This window comes from Salmo salar, chromosome 15, assembly GCF_965601325.2.
Source record: "Salmo salar chromosome 15, fSalSal1, whole genome shotgun sequence".
NCBI lineage: Eukaryota > Metazoa > Chordata > Actinopteri > Salmoniformes > Salmonidae > Salmo > Salmo salar.
Genome location: NC_138305.1, coordinates 11,586,256 through 11,600,151, shown reverse-complemented (window position 1 = coordinate 11,600,151; position 13,896 = coordinate 11,586,256).

Genomic DNA, 13,896 nt, shown 5'->3' with positions numbered 1-13,896 from the left:
CAACAACCTCTCCTTCAATGTCAGCAAGAGAAAGGAGCTGATCGTGGACTACAGGAAATGGAGGGCCGAGCACGCCCCCATCTACATCGACGAGGCTGAAGTGGACCAGGTCAAAAGTTTCACATTCCTCAGTCTCCACTTCACTAAGGATCTATAATGGTCCAAACAACACCAACACAGTCTCGAAGAGGGCAAGACAATGCCTCTTCCCCCTCAGGAAGCTGAAAAGATTTGGCATGGGCCCTCAGATCCTCAAAAAGTTCTACAGCTGCACCATTGAGAGCATCTTGACGCGGCTGCCTCACCACCTGGTATGGCAACTGCTTGGCATCCGACCGCAAGGCGCTGCAGAAGGTAATGCGTATGGCCCAGTACATCACTGGGGCCGAGTTACCTGTTATCCAGATCTTCTATACCAGGCAGTGTCAGAGGAAGGGCCTAAAAATTGTCAAATGCTCCAGCCACCCAAGTCACAGACTGTTCTCTATGCAGCCGCATGGCAAGCAGTACTGGAGAGCCAAGTCTGGAACCAACAGGACCTCCCCAGCTTCTTCCACCAGGCACTAAGACTAATAAATAGTTAGTCCGGGTAGCTATCGGTTAATTATTTAACTATCTGCATTGACCCTCTTTCCACTATGTAGACTCTTTTGACTCATCACATACGCTGCTGCTACTGTTTATTATCTTTCCTGTTGCCTAGTTACTTAACCCCTACCTATATGTACATATCTACCTCAATTACTACGTACCCTGCATATCGACTCGGTATTGGTATCCAGTGTATATAGCCAAGTTATCGTTACTCATTGTGTATTTATTCCTTGTGTTTTAATTTTTTATATATTTTTCTCTCTGCATTGTGGGGAGGGCCAGTAGGTAAGCATTTCACTGTTAGTCTACACCTGTTGTTTACGAAGCATGTGACAAACACAATTTGATTTCATTGATTTAAATAGAATTCACTTCTTCGTCTCTACATAAAATACAAAAAAAGGCTGCTCCCCAGCGTGGCAGGTTCTTGCGAGAAACTGAGGCAGGAGTCGCTCGGTACTCTTCAACTACAGAGGAAAACACAGAGCTGCTCCCCATCGTGGCAGGTGTACATTCCTGTGAGAGACTGAGCCAAGAGCCGCTCGGTACCATTCAACTACAGAGGAAAACACAGAGCTGCTCCCCAGCGTGGCAGGTGTACATTCCTGTGAGAGACTGAGCCAAGAGCCGCTCCGTATTCTTCAACTACAGAGGAAAACACAGAGCTGCTCCCCAGCGTGGCAGGTTAAATGGTTCCATACGCCGTAAGAGCACATGGGCCATGTGTCATCCTGACAAATGATGACTGTAGGAGGGAGGGAGTCAGAGGAATAACAACATCATGGGTGCATCCCAAACGGTGCCCTATTCCCTATCTAGTGCACTACATTTGACCAGAGCCCCATAAGGTAGCGCACTAGATAGGGACTAGGGAACCATTTGAGAGGTACCCCGTGATGTCCACCCTCCAACGGCCCGGCCGGCCGTGGCAGATAAGCAGGTGCAGCTCTGGAAGCACTCTCAAGACTATCAAGTGGCTCCAGAAGAAAAGGAATGGAGGTAAATAACGTTTGATAGCAGCCAGGATGGATGACCTCAACCCCCGGCAGCATCCCAGGTCTGGGGTATGTATTGTACCAACTCTGGCAGCATCCCAGGTCTGGGGTATGTACTGTACCAACCCCGGCAGCATCCCAGGTCTGGGGTATGTACTGTACCAACCCCCAGCAGCATCCCAGGACTGGGGTATGTACTGTACCAACCTTGGCAGCATCCCTGGCAGCATCCCAGGTCTGGGGTATGTACTGTACCAACCCCGGCAGCATCTCAGGTCTGGGGTATGTACTGTACCAACCCTGGCAGCATCCCTGGCAGCATCCCAGGTCTGGGGTATGTACTGTACCAACCCCGGCAGCATCTCAGGTCTGGGGTATGTACTGTACCAACCCTGGCAGCATCCCTGGCAGCATCCCAGGTCTGGGGTATGTACTGTACCAACCCCCGGCAGCATCCCAGGTCTGGGGTATGTACTGTACCAACCCCCGGCAGCATCCCAGGTCTGGGGTATGTACTGTACCAAACCCCGGCAGTATCCCAGGTCTGGGGTATGTACTGTACCAACCCCGGCAGCATCCCAGGTCTGGTTCTCTACTTTCTCTTCCAGAACCGTCTCGTCCTCTCCTTTAGAGAACAGAGTTAACCACAACCTATCTTTACTGCCAATATCCTTCTGATATAACATTTCCATGGGTAGTCAGTCATTGCATTGCAATCTGACTGTTGGAGGGGCGCTCTCTCTCTCTCTCTCCAGTTGTTTAAGTCATTAAGACATCAGGCAGGCGCGCCCTTGGGGCAGGCCAGCCTGGATCCCCCGGGGCTGGGCCGGGGCCCCAGGGGGCAACCGGACCCCGGCGCGGGACGCACACGAGCCCGCAGCGACACGCGCGGTAGCCTAGTGGTTAGAGCATCTAACCTAGTGGTTAGAGCATTAGAGCTGACAAGGTAAAAATCGGTTAATTTGCCCCTGAGCAAGGCAGATAACCCACTGTTCCCCAGGCGCTGTGGATGTTGATTAAGTCAGCCGCCCACACCTATCTGATTCAGAGGGGTTGAGTTAAATGCGGAAGATACAATTAATTCAGTTGAATGCATTCAGTTGAACAACAACAACAAGTCACAATGCATGCTGGTATGTAGAGAGACCTGTAGGGCCTATTCACAAATCTCACTGTCATGGCCTATGAGTATGTCCCAAATGCACCCCTTTCCCTATATAGTGCACACTACTTCAAAAGTAGTGGAGTATACAGGGAATAGGGTGCAATTTGGGATGCACCCTGTCTGGCTTGTCTTCTAGGCAGTGTTGCAAAGAAAAAGACATATCTCAGACTGGCCAATAAAAAGAAAAGATTAAGATGGGCAAAAGAACACAGACACTGGAAAGAGGAACTCTGCCTAGAAGGCCAGCATCCCAGAGTTGACGTTGAGACTGGTGTTTTGCGAGTACTATTTGAGGAAGCTGCCAGTTGAGGACTTGTGAGGCGTCTGTTTCTCAAACTAGACACTCTGATGTACTTGTCCTATTGCTCAGTTGTGCACCGGGGCCTCCCACTCCTCTTTCTATTCTGGTTAAAGCCAGTTTGCGCTGTTCTGTGAAGTAGTACACAGAGTTGTACGAGATCTTCAGTTTCTTGGCAATTTCTCTCATGGAATAGTCTTCATTTTTCTGAACAAGAATAGACTGATGAGTTTCAGAAGAAAGTTCTTTGTTTCTGGCCATTTTGAGCCTGTAATCGAACCCATAAATGCTGATGCTCCAGATCCTCAACTAGTCTAAAGGCCAGTTTTATTGCTTCTTTAATCAGAACAACAGTTTTCAGCTGTGATAACATAATTGCAAAAGGGTTTTCTAATGATCAATTAGCCTTTTAAAATGATAAACTTGGATTAGCTAACACAACGTGCCATTGGAACACAGGAGTGATGGTTGCTGATAATGGGCCTCTGTACGCCTATGCAGATATTCCATAAAAAATAAGCTGTTTCCAGCTACAATAGTAATTTACAACATGAACAATGTCTACACTGTATTTCTGATCAATTTAATGTTATTTTAATGGACGCAAAAATGTGCTTTTCTTTAAAAAACAAGGACATTTCTAAGTGACCCCAAACCTTTGAATGGTAGTGTATATATATTTATATTAGGGTTGAGCTGTAAGGGGTGCGTAATGGGTGGCAGGGAAGTCAGACGCAGGAGAGCAGAACTAGGTAATAGCCGGAGCAGTTTAATAGCAAAACCCACGGCATAAAAATAACAAGACATTTGTGTACAAAAAAAAACATTGTGCACCCATCAACACGTGCACAAGCACTTACAATAAACAATCCCACACAAAGACATGGGGTGAACAGAGGGTTAAATACACAACAACTGATCGAGGGAATTGAAACCAGGTGTGAGGGAATTGAAACCAGGTGTGAGGAAAAACAAGACAAAACACATGGAAAATTAAAAGTGGATCGATGATGGTTAGAAGACCGGCGACGCCAAGCGCTGAGCGCCGAGCGCCGCCCAAACAAGGAGAGGACCCGACCTCGGCGGAAGTCGTGACATGAGTAATATTTGGGAAGACCTCATTTACGATATGCTACTCCAAATATTGCGTCGTTAATGACTAAATAATTCCAGCACTTTTTCTCCTTATTTACAATACTATAGTCGCATTCTCATTAAATAATGTTAGTATGGTGAAATGTATGCTTGGTTAAATTAATTTTGATTTCATTTTCAACATATTGATACAGCACAACTGATAAAACTGCACAGTTTTGATTTTGTAAAGTTCAAATAGAGTATAGTTCTTCAAATCACGATATATCGTCTTGCACTTCACGAAATATCGTCTTTGTCAAATATCACGATATTCAATTTAATCATATATCGGCCCATCCCTAATATATACAGTATATTGATTTTTTGTGGAATTCAGTCGGGGGTAACCAAATCTCGCTTAGGGCCCCCAAAAGGCTAGAGCCGGGCCTGCCAAGCAGTCATCCCAAATGGCACCCTATCCCCTATATAGTACAGGCCCCGTAGGGTGCCATTTCAGCCTGTGTCAGTGGTCAAATGAAGAGGTAAGCAGTGCCATTAGCATCCCACTGGGTACCACTGCATCCCACTGGGCACCACTGCATCCCACTGAGCACCACTGCATCCCACTGGGCACCACTGCATCCCACTGGGTACCACTGCATCCCACTGAGCACCACTGCATCCCACTGAGCACCACTGCATCCCACTGGGTACCACTGCATCCCACTGGGCACCACTGCATCCCACTGGGCACCACTGCATCCCACTGGGCACCACTGCATCCCACTGCAATCCAAGTAATTTCTACATAGATAATTGGATAACATTCAGTTGAGATGTTGATCAATGAGATTACAACCTATATTCAACCATCTAAAAGCACAACCAAATTCCAATGGATAAACAATGTCTGGTTTTTGGTCTAGTTGTCACCTAAATGTCTGGTTTTTGGTCTAGTTGTCACCTAAATGTCTGGTTTTTGGTCTAGTTGTCACCTAAATGTCTGGTTTTTGGTCTAGTTGTCACCTAAATGTCTGTCACTGCTCTTCCAACCATTTAAAAAGCACAGCAAAGTTCAAATGGGAAAACAATGTCTGATATGTTACCACCGGTCTTCATCTAGTAGAGATTACATTATTAAAGTACACGGTGCAAGTGATCAGTGCTGTCTGAGATTCCGACAGACTATTACAGGATATTGTGTCTGAGATTCCGACAGACTATTACAGGATATTGTGTCTGAGATTCCGACAGACTATTACAGGATATTGTGTCTGAGATTCCGACAGACTATTACAGGATATTGTGTCTGAGATTCCGACAGACTATTACAGGATATTGTGTCTGAAATTCCGACAGACTATTACAGGATATTGTGAATATCTCGACAGACCTGCGACAATCTGCGGCTTCCCGTCTTGAACATGTACACTTTATATGATTACATGAGAAGAAATGTATAGTTACAGTAACCTTAATGCGGCCATGGATGTGTTACTCATTATAAGGTTTACTGTTACATTCGGGTTTTTTTTAGACAGCATTAACTTTAGGCTATCTACTGTATTAACATTTATAAAAGGAGAGCTATTGCTTGGACAGTTTCATGTGAGCCACTGGCTAAATCACGTTCTCATTTCATATGTATATACTGTATTCTACGCTACTGTATTTTAGTCCATGCCAATCCGACATTGCTCGTCTTAATATTTTATATATTTCTTAACTCCGTTATTTTACTTTAAGATTTGTGTGAATTGTTGTGAATTGTTAGATATTACTTTCGCTACACTCGCAATAACATCTGCTAAATATGTGTATGTGACCAATAACATTTGATTTGATTATTTAACTTGTATTTTTGTTTGAGTTGGTGACTTGAATCCAACATACAATTGTTTAACTTGTCGTTAGATTGTTGCACAATCATATTTAAAAGTGATGTTGAATTGTGTTTGGTTGTCAACGCAACCAAATATCCGCATTTGAAGGAGATTTATCTTCTGCTTGGACAGTTCCATTTGAGCCAGTGGGCTTAGTCTGGGTTTAATTCCAGTTTGTCTACAAATTAAGGATTGATATGTCTCCATTTCATCCAAAAACACAAGTTAAGGAATAGGATTAAGATTAGGATTAGGATTAATATTAGGATTAAGATTAGGATGAAGCCAGTGGCTCAGATGGAACTATCCCAGCAGTAAATGTTGAGATTTGACACATTTATTTAAAGTAAAAAAAATAGGATTAAATTAAATCAAACTTTAAATGAAGTTTAGTCCTGTTCTTTAATGAACTTTAGTCCTGTTCTTTAATGAAGTTTAGTCCTGTTCTTTAAATGAAGTTTAGTCCTGTTCTTTAAATGAAGTTTAGTCCTGTTCTTTAATTAAGTTTAATCCTGTTCTTTAACGTTGATGTTTGGTTGAGATGGAGACGTGAATCCTACACATAAAATTATTAATTTGTAGACAAACTGGAATTAAAACCAGACTAAGTCAGTGAATTAAAGATTACATCGCCTTCAATGTTAATATTTGGTTGCGTTGACAACCAAACACAACTCAATATCACTTTTACAGATGGAACTATGCAAGCAGAAGACACATCTCCTTTAATTAAATGTTGACGTCATGAAAGGGCTCGATTCAATATGTATCGCTGAAGTTCAGCGTGATTGAAATGTAAAAGCTACATTTCCTGTGTTTAGAGGAGACTGCATTCACGGTAAATGCTGCATACAAGTATGTCAGCGCAATAGGAAATTACTTTTTAATTTCAATCGCAAAATTTGTAATGCTTCAGCGCTATAGATAGAATCGAGCCCTAAATATCATAACATTTGGCTTGGCCTATTGTATTGTCTATTTTTAGTTGAATTCTGGGTTGAATTGAAACAATAGCCGTTGATGACTTTGTAGATGCCATGTAGGCCTAAATAGTATCATTGATGATGTATGACTGATATTGTATGGTGACATTAAATATGCTCTGTTCGTTTCATTTCCTACCTTTTTAGAATGACTTTCGATAGCCACAGTGAATCTATGTTGTTCTCAGGTGATCGATCTCTCAACGATCATTCTCACAAAATAAAAAATAAAAAAATAAAAAAATAATAAAATAACAATAGCACATTGGTAATAGTCAGCGACAAATATCATAGCTAAGCAGGGCTGGACTTGGTTAGAACCCTGGATGGGAGGTTTTCCCTGTGGTTGAATTTGGTTACCTTGACGACGTAACCCTGTGGTTGAAATTTGGTTACCTTGACGACGTACCCCTGTGGTTGAAATTTGGTTACCTTGACGACGTAACCCTGTGGTTGAAATTTGGTTACCTTGACGACGTAACCCTGTGGTTGAAATGTTTCACATTCAACACAACAACAGTTAATAACTTTAATAACTTTTTTCAATGTATTTTCCAAGTAGATTCCATGTTGACAAACTACGTTGAAACAACGTTGATTCAACCAGTTTGTGCCCAGTTGGATGCTGGGGCAGGGGGCTGCCAATATGTTTCCCAGGGGGCCTCAGTGTTTGTCATTCCAGCAGCTTAAAGTGTACTTTAATTTGGGGTAATAGTACATGGGAAAAACCTCCATGCAGGCCATTAATGACAGCTGGGACTTGAAGATGAAGCGTTGGCTAACTATGTCCGGCCCGTGGGGACATCACATTCTATTGAAAACAATGAAATCTAACTTTCTGTGGTCTTTTTCATCTTCTCCTTCCCTCCAAATCCAACAGATGTGGTACAGGCTGAGAGTGGGCACAGCTGCGATATGTACTTACTGGGCCATTTACTTTATGTTTATATTCTTATCTTGTATTATTTCTTATTGTTGTTGCCTTGTCCAGAAGGAACCTGCAAGTAAGTATTTTTGTTGGACGATGTATGCCATGCGTATCCCATACATACCACTAACAAAACTTGAAACCTGGCTAAAAAAACTTGGCTAGCGTTGAAATCCATTCTTGTAATCAGCCAAGAAAAATATTTCAACATGAAATGTAATGGCTTCCTACGTACTAGTACTGCAAAGTGTGAGAAAATGGAGCAAGTGTGTGAATGCATCAAGTACAACAAGTTAATATTCTAGTTACTCACAAAAGTTACAATTATATTGAGACTTGTAAATCAATGATATTATATTTTGAGTTATCTCAATTTTCTTTCAAATCCAGACACTTTTTCTTCAGGCTCTGACACTAGTCTTAAATGGTGAATCTCTGAGTTAAAGAACGAACACCTTCAGTTCAAAACCTTTAAAGTTCTCACACACGACAACACACTGAGGATATACATTCTAACACCATGACAACAGACAGGATATACACTCTAACACCATGACAACAGACTGAGGATATACACTCTAACACCATGACAACACACTGAGGATATACATTTTAACACCATGACAACAGACTGAGGATATACATTCTAACACCATGACAACAGAATGAGGATATACATTCTAACACCATGACAACAGACTGAGGATATACATTCTAACACCATGACAACAGACTGAGGATATACATTCTAACACCACGACAGACAGAGAGTATACATTCTCACACCATGACATGCTCTTTGTTTGGTTAATACATGGTGTCTACCTGGTGGGTCTGGTTGTTATATGGTGTCTACCTGGTGGGACTGGTTGATTTATGGTGTCTACCTGGTGGGACTGGTTGATATATGGTGTCTACCTGGTGGGACTGGACTGGTTGATATATGGTGTCTACCTGGTGGGACTGGTTGATATATGGTGTCTACATGGTGGGACTGGTTGATATATGGTGTCTACCTGGTGGGACTGGTTGATATATGGTGTCTATCTGGTGGGACTGGTTGATATATGGTGTCTACCTGGTGGGACTGGTTGATATATGGTGTCTACCTGGTGTGACTGGTTGATATATGGTGTCTATCTGGTGGGACTGGTTGATATATGGTGTCTACCTGGTGGGACTGGTTGATATATGGTGTCTACCTGGTGGGACTGGTTGATATATGGTGTCTATCTGGTGGGACTGGTTGATATATGGTGTCTACCTGGTGGGACTGGTTGATATATGGTGTCTACCTGGTGGGACTGGTTGATATATGGTGTCTACCAGGTGGGACTGGACTGGTTGATATATGGTGTCTACCTGGTGGGACTGGACTGGTTGATATATGGTGTCTACCTGGTGGGACTGGTTGATATATGTTGTCGACCTGGTGGGACTGGACTGGTTGATATATGGTGTCTACCTGGTGGGACTGGTTGATATATGGTGTCTACCTGGTGGGACTGGTTGATATATGGTGTCTACCTGGTGGGACTGGTTGATATATGGTGTCTACCTGGTGGGACTGGTTGATATATGGTGTCTACCTGGTGGGACTGGACTGGTTGAGATATGGTGTCTACCTGGTGGGTCTGGTTGATATATGGTGTATACCTGGTGGAACTGGTTGATATATGGTGTCTACCTGGTGGGACTGGACTGGTTGATATATGGTGTCTACCTGGTGGGATTGGACTGGTTGATATATGGTGTCTACCTGGTGGGACTGGACTGGTTGATATATGGTGTCTACCTGGTGGGACTGGTTGATATATGGTGTCTACCTGGTGGGATTGGACTGGTTGATATATGGTGTCTACCTGGTGGGATTGGACTGGTTGATATATGGTGTCTACCTGGTGGGACTGGACTGGTTGATATATGGTGTCTACCTGGTGGGACTGGTTGATATATGGTGTCTACCTGGTGGAACTGGTTGATATATGGTGTCTACCTGGTGGGACTGGTTGATATATGGTGTCTATCTGGTGGGACTGGTTGATATATGGTGTCTACCTGGTGGGACTGGTTGATATATGGTGTCTACCTGGTGGGACTGGTTGATATATGGTGTCTACCAGGTGGGACTGGACTGGTTGATATATGGTGTCTACCTGGTGGGACTGGACTGGTTGATATATGGTGTCTACCTGGTGGGACTGGTTGATATATGTTGTCGACCTGGTGGGACTGGACTGGTTGATATATGGTGTCTACCTGGTGGGACTGGACTGGTTGATATATGGTGTCTACCTGGTGGGACTGGTTGATATATGGTGTCTACCTGGTGGGACTGGTTGATATATGGTGTCTACCTGGTGGGACTGGTTGATATATGGTGTCTACCTGGTGGGACTGGTTGATATATGGTGTCTACCTGGTGGGACTGGGACTGGTTGAGATATGGTGTCTACCTGGTGGGTCTGGTTGATATATGGTGTATACCTGGTGGAACTGGTTGATATATGGTGTATACCTGGTGGAACTGGTTGATATATGGTGTCTACCTGGTGGGACGGACTGGTTGATATATGGTGTCTACCTGGTGGGACTGGACTGGTTGATATATGGTGTCTACCTGGTGGGATTGGACTGGTTGATATATGGTGTCTACCTGGTGGGACTGGACTGGTTGATATATGGTGTCTACCTGGTGGGACTGGTTGATATATGGTGTCTACCTGGTGGGACTGGTTGATATATGGTGTCTACCTGGTGGGTCTGGTTGATATATGGTGTCTACCTGGTTGGATTGGACTGGTTGATATATGGTGTCTACCTGGTGGGACTGGACTGGTTGATATATGGTGTCTACCTGGTGGGACTGGACTGGTTGATATATGGTGTCTACCTGGTGGGATTGGACTGGTTGATATATGGTGTCTACCTGGTGGGATTGGACTGGTTGATATATGGTGTCTACCTGGTGGGACTGGACTGGTTGATATATGGTGTCTACCTGGTGGGACTGGTTGATATATGGTGTCTACCTGGTGGGACTGGTTGATATATGGTGTCTACCTGGTGGGACTGGTTGATATATGGTGTCTACCTGGTGGGACTGGTTGATATATGGTGTCTACCTGTTGGGACTGGTTGATATATGGTGTCTACCTGGTGGGTCTGGTTGATATATGGTGTCTACCTGGTTGGATTGGACTGGTTGATATATGGTGTCTACCTGGTGGGACTGGACTGGTTGATATATGGTGTCTACCTGGAGGGACTGGTTGATATATGGTGTCTACCTGGTGAGACTGGACTGGTTGATATATGGTGTCTACCAGGAGGGACTGGTTGATATATGGTGTCTACCTGGTGGGACTGTTTGATATATGGGCTTATATTTTTGGGGCGGCAGGTAACCTAGTGGTTAGTGCGTTGGGCCAGTATCCAAAAGGTTGCTAGATCGAATCCCCGAGCTGACAAGATAAAAATCTGTCATTCTGCCCCTGAACAAGGCAGTTAACCCACTGTTCCTAGGCCGTCATTGAAAATAAGAATTTGTTCTTAACTGACTTGCCTAGTTAAATAAAACAAATGCATTAGAAAAATATGATGTCTTCCTGGTGGGACTAGTCTTGTTGATATTTGGTGTCTGCCTGATGGGACTGGGGCTGCATCTCCCCACAGCTCTGAACACCATTCAATTTGAGCACCGTGTCCCAAATGGCAACCTCAAGTCAAGGTCTCTCGTCAAAAGTATAGCGCTATGTAGGGTGCCATTAGGGACTCAGACATGTGATCACCCTGCAGGCCTCTTTCCCTCCTCTCCTTTGTCTACCTGCCTGGCGCTTTGAAATCAACTGCCTATTGTTGTTTTACTGCCCATGACAAGGATAAAGGGACTGGCCAGTGGGACACACACACACACAGACACACACACACACACACACACACACACACACACACACACACACACAAACATACACAAAGTGTAACGCAATTGGACTGGGCAGCGGGACACCCACACGCACACCCAGACTGTAACGCAATAGGGCTGGGAATTCCTCTTTCATTTCAATGTTAAACTTGATCGCTGGGCTGCATGACTGACCACCTTATTAACGCTGCTATGCGGCAGGGTGCATGGGGGGGCCTCATCAATATAGTGCTGGCTCTGGGGCCACAGACCAAATACAAACACTTCCTTTGTGTAGGGACAGGGACAGAGCAAAAACCAACCGGCTGACTGACTGACTGGCCTGAAAGGGTTGGGGAGTGATACACAGAACCTCCAAAGGGTTGGGGAGTGATACACAGAACCTCCAAAGGGTTGGGGAGTGATACACAGAACCTCCAAAGGGTTGGGGAGTGATACATAGAACCCCCAAAGGGTTGGGGAGTGATACACAGAACCTCCAAAGGGTTGGGGAGTGATACACAGAACCTCCAAAGGGTTGGGGAGTGATACACAGAACCCCCAAAGGGTTGGGGAGTGATACACAGAATCTCCAAAAGGTTGGGGAGTGATACACAGAACCTCCAAAGGGTTGGGGAGTGATACACAGAACCTCCAAAGGGTTGGGGAGTGATACACAGAACCTCCAAAGGGTTGGGGAGTGATACACAGAACCTCCAAAGGGTTGGGGAGTGATACACAGAACCCCCAAAGGGTTGGGGAGTGATACACAGAATCTCCAAAAGGTTGGGGAGTGATACACAGAACCTCCAAAGGGTTGGGGAGTGATACACAGAACCTCCAAAGGGTTGGGGAGTGATATATAGAACCCCCAAAGGGTTGGGGAGTGATACACAGAACCTCCAACTGACACATTCATAAAATAAGGAAGTATGGTTACATGGAACATGGACTGCTCCGAGTCCTAACCTGAATTTACGACTCTTAAACATCTGTGTTTCTATAGTGTAGTGTAGTGTAGTGTAGTGTGGTATAGTGTAGTGTATCAGTGTAGGGTAGTGTAGTGTGGTGTGGTGTAGTGTAGTGGTGCAGGGTAGTGTAGTGTGGTGTAGTGTAGTGTATTAGTGCAGGGTAGTGTGGTGTAGTGAGTGTAGTGTAGTGTAGTGTAGTGTAGTGTAGTGTAGTGTAGTGTAGTGTAGTGTAGTGTAGTGTAGTGGTGCAGGGTAGTGGTGCAGGGTAGTGTAGGGTAGTGTAGTGTAGTGGTGTAGTGTGGTGTAGTGTAGTGTGGTTTAGTGTAGTGTGGTGTAGTGTAGTGTGGTTTAGTGTAGTGTAGTGTATTAGTGTAGTGTATTAGTGTAGTGTAGTGTAGTGTAGTGTAGGGGGAGTGGCGTGGCGTGTGGCTCCTCGGAGTAGCCGTGAGATTTGGGTTGGGTTTACGCACCGTGAGATTTGGGTTGGGTTAACGCACCGTGAGATTTGGGTTGGGTTAACGCACCGTGAGATTTGGGTTGGGTTAACGCTCCGTGAGATTTGGGTTAACGTACCGTGAGATTTGGGTTGGGTTAACGTACCGTGAGATTTGGGTTGGGTTAACGCTCCGTGAGATTTGGGTTGGGTTAACGCTCCGTGAGATTTGGGTTGGGTTAACGTACCGTGAGATTTGGGTTGGGTTAACGCACCGTGAGATTTGGGTTGGGTTTACGCACCGTGAGATTTGGGTTGGGTTAACGTACCGTGAGATTTGGGTTGGGTTAACGTACTGTGAGATTTGGGTTGGGTTTAACGCTCCGTGAGATTTGGGTTAACGTACCGTGAGATTTGGGTTGGGTTAACGTACCGTGAGATTTGGGTTGGGTTAACGCTCCGTGAGATTTGGGTTGGGTTAACGCTCCGTGAGATTTGGGTTAACGTACCGTGAGATCTGGGTTGGGTTAACGCTCCGTGAGATTTGGGTTAGGTTAACGTACCGTGAGATTTGGGTTGGGTTAACGCACCGTGAGATTTGGGTTGGGTTAACGCACCGTGAGATTTGGGTTGTGTTAACGTACCGTGAGATTTGGGTTGGGTTA